Below are 11,404 nucleotides of genomic sequence, written 5' to 3'. Positions count from 1 at the left end.
GTTATCACTTCAGTCTAGTCCACAGAGCACATTTTAGCTGTGTGAATTAGACTCCATTTAGAGAAAACTAAGTCAGAAGGTCCACGCTAAGTATTCACCAAGTCCAGTGCCCAGTGGAAGAGGAGCTGAACAGCTTTGACCAGCATTCACAGCAAGGAAAGTCAGGCCAGAGCAGCAGACTAAAATGACTCTGAAATAAACGCCCTGAACTGCACATAGTGCATATGTGGACCATGAGCACCAACTACTGATATCAAGTTAAATAAGGAAAGAGCAGTATAACTAACTTGGTTATACTATTCTTATTACCCATTACTCCTTTTTTCAGCGGTTACTCAGTTGTTTCTCCATTGCAGTAAATTCCATCATAGCAACATACTGTCTGATGCACCATTGACCTCACTGATTCTAAAAAAATTCAGTCATTAAAATACCATAATGGAGATTGTGAACATATTGGCTCTGGTTTTCTTTGTTTTCAGAACTCCCTGTGCTGGTAAGGACAGAGTCAAAAGCCTTGTGGTAAAAGAGACCTTTATAACCGGAGTTTAAAAAATGTGGTCTCAATCTGTCAAATGTATCTAAACAGAACTAAAACTAGTCAACTCTACTTGCCACCTCCCACAAGTCCAGTTTTTTTATGTATCTGTCACTGCAAGTAAGACTTTATTTCTGAGCCACACACTGATTTATGCAGCTCTGTGAAGTACATGTTAATATTGTGAATATACAGAATAACATGTTCTACTAAAGAATTTCCATTTTAAAACAATTTTTAATAATTTTAGTACTTTGAGTAATGTGTTTAAGACCTAATTTCCAAACTCTTATTTTAAGTTTATTTTCATCAGTCTGACCCATGCTGTATACAGCAATAAGTCATTTACTATGTTAAAGACCAGGATTCCCCATGAGAAGAAGTTCTTTCAGCTTTACAAACAACAAGAATGAATCAGGATCCACATCTAAAGGTTCCTTGAGAAGTTTTATATTAATACAAACATTTTTTAAAAAATCTGATTGTGTAAATAAGTTTTTATGTGAGGTGTAAGTAACCTTAAGGAAATGTTGCATTTGGAATTCAGACTTCTCAGTCATTCTACAAGTAATGATTAAGTCACCATGTGGTATATTACTGATTTTTCCACAGAAGAGAAAAAAATAACAGCTTCCTCAGAACTACAGTCTTTCCTAAAAGTTTCTTCAGAATAGAACCTGTATTTCTTGAAGTGCAAATAACACATGATATGCAAATCAAATCCCCAGACTGACTTAGAGGATGATGAATGTTTTTCCTAAGAATTTCTAACCATGGGCTTGTTTAACTCTTAACAGACAACTTAACCTGCTTCTACTTTTTTTTTTCTTTTTCTTTTTCTCTTTTTTTTTCTCATAACAGTAGCAAAGAAAGAACATCTGCATACAGAATTCATTGTCATGAGGATAACACTTATCATCACCAGAAATATATACGTACAAATGATGCTTTATTACAGTATTACTACGCACCACTGTCCAGCAGTGTAAGTAATGTGCATACAATAGGACACAATCCATAATGAAAACCTTTAAAAGCTTGACTAACATTTCTTATTTTACTGAAACTGGCCTTTAATTAGCAGGTACCGTTCTACATGACAGAAAGGTATCTGCATTAGAAAACTGAGATCCGTCTATGAGATTAACCTTCAAAACCCTAGAAAGCAGCACAAGGTGCTGTAAGAAAATAGGTCTGCAAGATAGGTTTCTGTGTGATTTTTCAGTAGTTTTGACAGAACTAAGAGCACTTTAATACAAGCAATTTTAATTTTTATGGTAATTATGTTAAAGTTACTGCTTCTAGTATACTCTATTTAAAATTTATGTCTTTCTTTGTTTTCACAGATTGATTCTCTGTCTTTTTCTTGTTAACGAAATGAAACTATTGGTTAAGTCTGATTACATCTATTCAAAGCAGACGCCACTGCCAAACCACACAGGTCTCAACATCTAACGAGACAAGAATAAATCTTTCCTTACAAACTGAAAACCAAAAATCCATATCATATTATAAATTTCGTAACAATATTATAAACAAGGGAAAAGTGAAGGATAGCAAAGGAAATTCAACAGTCCTGAAGTTCAGACAACTGCAACATGCAAAGTATTACATCCTTCCAAAATTAATGAGAACCTGCTGTAAAAAAAATTGCATGAATCTGCATATTAATTTTTTATTTGATTTCTTTCTAAATGTGTCAGCACACAGTACTGTGGTTGCTTTATAAAACATTTTAAAATAACTCATAAGTATGATTTAATCCCTTATTTAGGTATGTCTCAGTTCAATTCCACAGTTTAAATTACACCACTATTTTAAGGTCTGACTTTTTTTTTTCATTTGTAATGGATCCATTTTAAATTACCGAAGATTTAGATTCTAACCCTATTCATAGTTTTGAATCTTCCCTTAAAGTTCTGGTGCCTGATAGAATTGAGAGTGGTTTAACACTTCTACTTGTTTGATTAAGGTCAGTCTGGTGTAAGAATTGATTTTATTTAGAACTGTGTGTGAAATTATTATACCATTGCTCCAATGGTACTATGAAGGTACTATAATATAACTGCAATGGCTCAATAAAATGACAATAGCAGACACAACTGAAAGGGTCACTTATGCCACAGTCACAACTTTATTCTTTATGCCACGATATCAGAAGACAGTGGTCAGTATTAGAAGTGTAACATGAAAACTTTACTACCAGATAATTGGATTCCATCTACAACCAATTCCAGTCACATCACTTAATATCATGCCAAATAACCAACAAAATATCTGACTCTGGATTTTTCAAAGGTAGTTATTTTTCTTTTCTTTTTAGATTATCAAGTGCCACTCATTTAAGGTCTTCTCTAATTTTACTATGTGATTTGACATGTTGCATTTTCTCTGATATTACTTGTGTAAGTAAACTTACTCAACATGACATAATGTTCTGATGCAGGAAATGTAGTTTTAATTCAAATTATACAAGATTCTTGTTTCTATTAAAATCATAGGGTAAAAAAGTGTGAAAAGATTCAGATGAGAATTAGAATCTTGCCCACTGTAAAAAAAGTCCTGTTATTGTATGCATATTATAACACTATTGTTTGAATTGTTAAAAGGATCCAGACCATGTAATTGCAAGTGGTTTGGGACTGACATTCCCTACACATAGTATTTTTGTAATCCTTAACCTAAATTACCATTCATGGTAGGAAAAAGTAGCCAAATATATAACTAGACGCTGTTAAAACACACTGTGTGGATTCTGAATAAGGAGGTAATTGTTAAAGGATTCTTGTGCTATTTATGGTCTGTATGTTCCCCAAGAAATAATAATTGAGTACTGATACAGAATACTGGGAAAATGATTTCTAGATGACTAAAGCCTAGCACTTTATAACATTAAACTGCAGATCATTCACATGATATCCTTAGTGATAGCTTTAAAATCTATGTCTAATGAAATGTCTTGCTTTTTTCATTTTTGCTACCCCTTTTCTAGAATAAAAAATCATTGTTCTGTGCTCTGAACTGCTTTTCCAACCCCATTTATTTATTGATCTTCTCCTCTGTAAAATCAAGCTTGCTAACTGTGTGCTTTTATAAAAGTTTCTGCCTTGATTTTGTGTCCTTCCTCAGGAATCTACACTGTCTTTTTCCAACACTGTTTTCAGAACATTTCAACATGAGGTGTCTAGGACTTTGAACCTGTCTTTTCATTGATTTGATTTCATTTACTTTTTTCACTGTATCAATTAAAAATTCTATCAAATGGATTCAGGTTCAGCATTTTTTAACTCTACTACCTGTACAGGTGTTCTATGTAAAATGTTAGGAGGTTATACTACACAAAAGACCAAAATGTCCTTTGAGAACCTACTCCATCCATTGATTTGTTTTGCACTGAAAATTACAAATATACACAAAGACCTTTTAAACCCTCCTTTATAAATGTTCTTTTGTAACAGATATTGCGTAACTGGATTGAATAATATTGAAAACTGATTATAAATAAAGATCACATTTTCTACAGGAGTCAGCAGCTGGAAACTCCTAGATTTATCGGAGCAAGCTCAGAAAGTTAATAATTTTTTAAAGTGTTTCTATTTTCTTATTATCATCCATGTTATAAAAAAAATCAAAAATGACTTATTTCTGAGGTCTGTGTATGTATTTTAACTTCATTTTCTCTCTGGAATTGAAATACAATTCTTTATTCAGCGTTCTTCCGCATGTTGTAGGTCCTTGTCCTAATTACCATCTTTAGTACTTTCATTTTTACAAGATGGACATATTGTGGAAGAATTCAGCCTTTGTACTTTAGAAATCTACAGATCAGCCTTTACAAAATCCTTATCTGTACTCCACTCTAATTCAGAAATGTATCAAGTCTCCTACACAAATCAAATATTATTCACATAGTATGTATTGTTCATGTAATAAGTATTTTTATAACTTAGTTGAGCATGTGCAAATCATCCTGTTACTCCTTTTGTATCTATCAAATTCCCACATTACTTATAAAAGAGTATCTTGTCTGGATACACCTTGTCAACTTGCAGAAAAATGAAATAACAGTTCCCTGCAGTGATGGTTTTGTGAGCTGTGAGTGTTTTTGATACTCTGCAGAAAATAAGTGGCACTGTTGTACTTGAAGTACAGTTCATGCTGTGTTGATTTAGCAGATTAGTATCTAGGTCTTGCCTTGCAAGGGAGTTTCCATTTTGATTTAGTATTATGGGATGAAAATTTTATTGTAAAGGTAAATCTTACCTGCGAGGGAATAAACCTTACTTCTGTCGTTTGTGTGTTCTCGGAACATAATGATCCTGTTCATGTTTTTGAACTCATTCTTCATTTCAGATGAATGAGGAGGGACTGCAGGCTTTCTGGATATCCCACTATGTGTTTCTTTTTTTTTTTTTTTTTTATCTTGCTTGCTTGTTCTTCATGTCTAGTAATAGAGGGGATTGCACATTCACATTAACATGCATCTACACATCTACTTTGTATATAATTGTTGAATCCTTTCCAAACAAAGGATAAAAAAAAGATACTTTTAGACTACAAGTATTCATCTGACATATTTTATAACTCTACAGTGAGATTATCATAGTTCTCTATGACTACTAAGAAAAAAATATTAACCTGATCTAATGAAGGATAAATATAGAAAAAATCAAAACTTTTTCATTTTTGAATAAGCAGAGATGCATGAGTAATTTAAAGCCCAAACAGAGGATCCTAGGTTGAACTTAGTGACATAGATGTAGTTGTGTGTCGAAAATGGAACAGTGAGGGAATGTAGGAAAAATAAGTCAAAAAATGTTACTAATTATGAAGCAGACTGTTACTGCAAAATTTTGGGAAATGTTATGGATTTAAATTTCTGCATAGCAAGCATTTCCACACCGTGAAAGGTAATTGCATTGGTCACATTGTTCACAATGCAATGAAGCATGCAGATAAACATCTGCCCTATGATAGAGCAGTACAGAATATTAATGTGGTTAATGACTTGTTTTCTTTAAAAAGAATTCCAGAAGACAAACTGTGTTAAGTGTAAAGGGTGACAGTAAACTCTGTTCTCATGTGCTTTATTTCTAGAAGCAAACTACCATTACATTCATTTTTATACGTGTGTATGTATATATATAGATATATATATATGTTGCCACGTTTTAGGGTTTTTTTTGCTATTTTGTTGCAAAAGAAAGTTTAAAAGACTTTAAGTCATGCCCTACCAAGCAAAAAAAAAAAAAAAAAATTATTTTGTACCACTTCCCGTTTATCCCTCTTCTTTTGTCTGTCACTCTCAGTGGGGATAACTTTTTATTACAGAAATGCAAGTGCCTACAGCAACTTCTAAGTTCTAAACTCAAAGCAATGAGAGTTATTATCATATTTAACTCCATACATCAACATCACTAAAAGACAAAAATCTGTCTAAAATTCTCACTTTTCTTTAAAAAAGAAAACCCCCAAAATTAAGAAAATAGGAGTTTCATCATTTGGGTTGAAAGAGGCAAGAGAGGAAGACATGAGGGATTATAATTAATTAGTAGAAACTTTTAAAAGCAATTTAAAACAAAATTTCTAATGTAAACCAGATGCGCAGTTTGAACTATAAAAATTTGTCAGTGATTTTGGCATAAAAAAATTAAGATATACACATGCATAGAGTGATACAACCTCAGAAGTGGATTCACACATGTTGAAGGTAGTTGCAGTAGGACTCCATCTCTTTAGACTTCTATAGTGATTTTATGTCTAAGCTAACTTCCTTTGACTTTGTAGTCCATGCAGAAAAACAAATATATTTTGTATTCAATTTTGTGAATTTTTTGTTAAAAAATAATCTATTTTAAGTTGAGAATATTGCAGACATGACCTTTTCATTGACAGCAAAGAACATAGAATGATACACATACACATAGATTTAAGATGTCTGCTCAGATTACTCCCATCTCAGGAACTTACTAGCCCAGACTTTCAATATTATCAATGAATTTACAGAAATTCGACAAAAATATGTTTTTATTATGTGATTTTTGTAAAATCTCTGGAAGGGATGACATTATTCAGTAACTCTAAACAGTACCTTGCAGTGCTTATAACCACATATCATGGTAGATGTCAGTGAGTGGAACTCCCATTCCTTCACTGCTTCATCATTCTCCTTCATCCCTTCCATGACATCGCCTTCACCATTTTAATGCCATTAAAATTAAGAGGGCTTCATTGGCATATTGGAGAGAAGGACTTAAATAACAAGCTACAACTTACAGATATTATAATTCACTGATTCTAAATTGTTTGTCTTTTGTATTTTTTTTTCCTTGGGCAAATAAAGGAGAAAAATATTTTTTACGCAGGTTTGTTTTTTTTTAATCAAAAACCGGTAATTTCAAAACTAGACAATTGGTCCTTGGTATTTTATACTTGAAATTCATTCAGTGTATCATCAAACAATATGTTAATTGTGAAATACCTTGACATGAACTTATAACTGCCTTCTGAATATTGATACAATTACTTCAGACTGTACTGCTGCTTCCTAACAACAGCACTTGAGGCTAACATCAGAGTTCATTTCTAAAAAAGAAAAGTGAGAAATGAATCTATAGTTAATTTGGGATCTTCTAAGCCAATCAAAATAAAATGTTGACCCAAATACAAAATTCCGGATATATGCATATCCTATTTTTTGAGTACTAAATATTTTTTTACATCATGATAGCTAAGTAGTTTCAAAGAAAGTGTATACTTAAAATGCTACTTATATGACAACTTTCTGTCATGAACACTAAAATTATTAAATTACTTACATATGCATTATTCCTACAGAAAACTTTTGACTAAAACCTTCAACAAAAACAACATCAAAAGATGCTTCCTTTTTGTAACAGCAGACTACAGTTTTTTGTACCATTTATTTTCAGTCACGCACATAACAAGAATGAAGGATCAGGACCAAATCTACACAGGGAAGCCTCACATCCATGTAAATTATTTTCTTTACAAAATACACATTTTTATAATTGAATTTTCTTTTAGTTTTTTTTTTTTAATATTTCAGTACCAGAGTCAATTCTTTCAGAGGGTCCCTGTCTATATTGCCTACTGTCTTTGTTTTCCACATATTTTTACTCCTAGCCTTCCTCGTGCTCTACAGAAGAACAGTACTGCCTCTTCCTCTCTCTCTGTCTTTTGATATATTGTGGTGGTTTGGGTTAGGCCTTCCTTGGAGACCAGTTTGTAGCCAAGGAAGGGTCTAGATTTACACAGTATTCCCTACGATTTTTATGTAAGCCAGACTATAAGAAGAAAGGAGGGAAGGCCTTCGCTCTCTTTCCTTCCGGTGGTTAGGAGGTGCAGGTTCCCTGCTGTTGAGTCTACCGTGTTGGGGAGCAAGGCCAGGTAAGGCCTTGCTGACCTTGGGAGGCGGAGGTTGCCGGCGATCGTCCCAGAGCGACTCTCAGTTGTCCCAAGGAGAGTGGTGGGATATTTCTTTGCTAACTCTTTAGTTACTAGATCTCGGGCTACTGATTGGGATATATATATATTTTATTTTGGTTTTGTTCCCTTTCCCTTCCCCCTTTCCCTTGTGAAATTGTATATATTTTAATTTTATATAATTGTAATATAAGTGTAAATATATTTATATATATCACTTTAGCTGTCTCTCTCTCGTTTCGGGTTTTCTCAGGTTTTTTTTTCTCCCTCTTCTCCCTGAGGTTTGGGGGGTGGGGACAACTTCTGGTGGTAAGGTTTGGAGACTTGGCAGGGAACCAGTTTCAAACCATACCATATATTTCTATTGAAACTACCACAACCTCTACTTTAGTTTGTCAGAATGCAGTAAGTGTTTGGTGTATATAACCATGACCTACTTAGTCTTATTCCAATCAGAATACCTTAATGAAATGTATGATTATATTTTCCATTCAAATCATCTTTATCCCATGACAAAGAGTGTGATTTTTTAAAAAATTTTTTGGTCCACAACTACAATACCTAACTCTAGTCAGTAGTAGTGGCACTGGGTGCCTTCTAGAGGGTACTCCTTGCTTTTTCACCTGGTCAACGGAGAAAACCAATTTTTTCCAGAGAGAAATAAAGAGCAGCTGTATTAGCCTCTGTCTCTTGATGATTCATAGGAAAAGGTTGTCATTTTCTCTTTTTCTATTAACCTTATTAACTACCTTCATTAAATAACTTCAAATACATAGTCTAAGTATGATCTATAAAAGCAAGGAAACGTACTTCAATCCTCCTCACTGAGAATGCTCCCAGTCTTGTGTATTTGTAGGAGTTAAAGGAGTTTCTTGCACAAGGGGAAAAAAAAAGAAAAAGAAAAATGTGACTAATACTAGAGCTAGTGAAGGTTCCTTATATAGTTAGCTGTCTGGCTCCCTGCTTCATGATTATCTGTAATTGGAATGCCAAAATTTCATTCAAACTGCAGTTGCTCCTGTTATTTATCTCAAGTATCCTGGACAAGAAGATTATTCTTTTTGACTATGACAAAACATAAGGAATACTTTCCTAGTAGCTTCTTAACAGCATCAGCCTTCTACATGGAGAGACATGATAAATCTGTGGAATTTCACTTCTGCAGTCAAGACATACCAACACTAAGGATGACTATATATCATATATTCTTCCTTAGATTTTCCCTTTCCATCTCATAAAGTTGACTTAATTGAGTCCGTGGAGATTCTTTAAATGTAAGGTAGTGTCCAGGTGATATAATGTCTATATAAAATTTGTGTCTTTATGCAACTATATCTTGCCATATCCATTTGAAACTCACCATAAGGAACATGCCAGTGACACACTGTAGGAGTCCCAAATGGGGACTGGTATCAGCAGATGCTGTATACCTATTGTACAACACTGCTGTGCAGGTTTTATGAATGGGATGAAATAAACTTGAGAAAGAAAAACACAAATGTCATCTAAATTTATTGAAAGAAAGGAAATAGAAGAAGATGCAGTACTGAATATACCTCAAGGAAAAAAATCGATTAAAACCATGATTTTGTAATGAATTAGTGGATTTAATGGAATCCTGTAGTTGTGATCCTGTAAATTTTATTATTAATTTTTAGAGAATGTTTGCAACAAAAGATTGACAGCCTCCATTTCGCCATATGAAACCTCTTCAAAAACCATGTTTTAGCTACCAGGACCTTTTTCTAGACACTCCTTGAGCAAATATTTACTTCACAATTGCCTACACATGAGAAACTCCTTAGCATTTTCTGTGAGGTCAGAGAGTGATAAGGCATTGTAGTCTGTGAAATATGCCCTAGACCAAACTTTTTGACAGAAAAAGGTGTTTTTTTAACGATTTGAGTTTGGAATTCTAAATTTCTGTAAATATCATGAAAAGGTAGTTGTATAACATAAACACAGCACAGAAAGTTTTTAAGCACAGTCACCACCTTATCAGCAAGATTCCTACAGCAGCAAATGTGAAATTCAATTTTGCACAAAGGGACAATCACACAGGCAGCAATTTTATTGTATGAAAGAAGAAAGCATTTAGAGAACATATTTAGTTTGCTAAGATAAGAAGTCTCACATAAACTGCACCACTTCCTTTTGCAAAAATCTCTAGTGTACCATTCTACTTAAAAAGGAACTGAGTTAAACAATTTGGCTCTGCTCACTGAGGCACTGGAAGATACATGTGGATGTTAAACTGTACACTAACAATTAAGGTAGAAAATGTGCAGATGTGACAGGCTTTCAGATTTTTCTCTCATAGCTTTTCCAGTCAGAAAATGTTGGTCTGTTTCTGGCAGTAAGTACAGTATGTTACTCTGCAGCAGTAATTGCTTACTAAAGGTTTGTGTGGTTTCTACTGTTTAGCCAAGATCAGAATCATAGCCAATTCATTACAGGGTGTATGTCAGTCCAGTGATGTGGAAAACTATGCTACTGACATGAAAGGGTCAGATACTAGATAAAATCTAGAGGGATATGGGTTGTGAAATCTGAATGAGAAGAGAATCTTGTTCTCTTGAGAAATGACAAAACAGGCATTGACGTTAGTGTTTCATCCTCTGATCTGGCCACAGCAGATGGCATTGGCAGTAGTTTTAGAGAAATGAGACTCATAAATAGTAATTTTCAAGGGAGTTGCTTAAGAAATACTGAGAAACAACTCTATAAGTAATAAAGTACAATTTAATTACTTGACACTGTTGCAGACAGATTCAGACTCTCTTGTACCTTTCAGATCTAGGTCTAACTGAGAAATATTGGGGGCAGTACTAAAGGAAATTAAGTTATTAATTTGGTGAAGTGTTTTGTCAGTTTACCTCAATTAAGTTTCCTCATAATTTTTGCCATCTAACACAACATACAGGAAGAAAACATTAGATCAATCTTTTCAACTAAATAAAAAGGAAGATTCGCCTGGATGTCAACATTGTATAAATTCCACCACAATATTATGGAGATTTTGATGGTCTATCTTCAAATATACACCTCTGTGCTTTCACTGTTCATTTTCTTAATGAAAGAATGGGATGAGGGATAGTAACTACTAAAGTAAATCTGGGTAGTGAAAATTTTAGATTTGGTGACATAAATCAGAACTCAGGCATAGCTGAAAGAAGAAGGTCCTAGATTTTTTGTGGTTTTGTATCTACATTTACAGAGGTTAATCCACCATTTCTCAAATAAAACTTCTTCTCATTTAGATATCAACATAGTGCTGACTTTCTGATGGCCCTCTGAATTTCCCACCTTATCTTTCCTTAAGAAAAGCTGTACAAGCAATAAAATAAATCATCTTACTCTGACCAGAACACAAGCTTTCTGCTGCTATGTTGATGCGTAGATGCAGTAGTCACCTACTGT

This window comes from Corapipo altera, unplaced genomic scaffold (assembly GCF_003945725.1).
Source record: "Corapipo altera isolate COAL_440 unplaced genomic scaffold, ASM394572v1 0, whole genome shotgun sequence".
NCBI classification, from domain to species: domain Eukaryota; kingdom Metazoa; phylum Chordata; class Aves; order Passeriformes; family Pipridae; genus Corapipo; species Corapipo altera.
The sequence above is the reverse complement of the archived record's forward strand: the minus strand, read 5'-3'. Positions refer to the sequence as shown.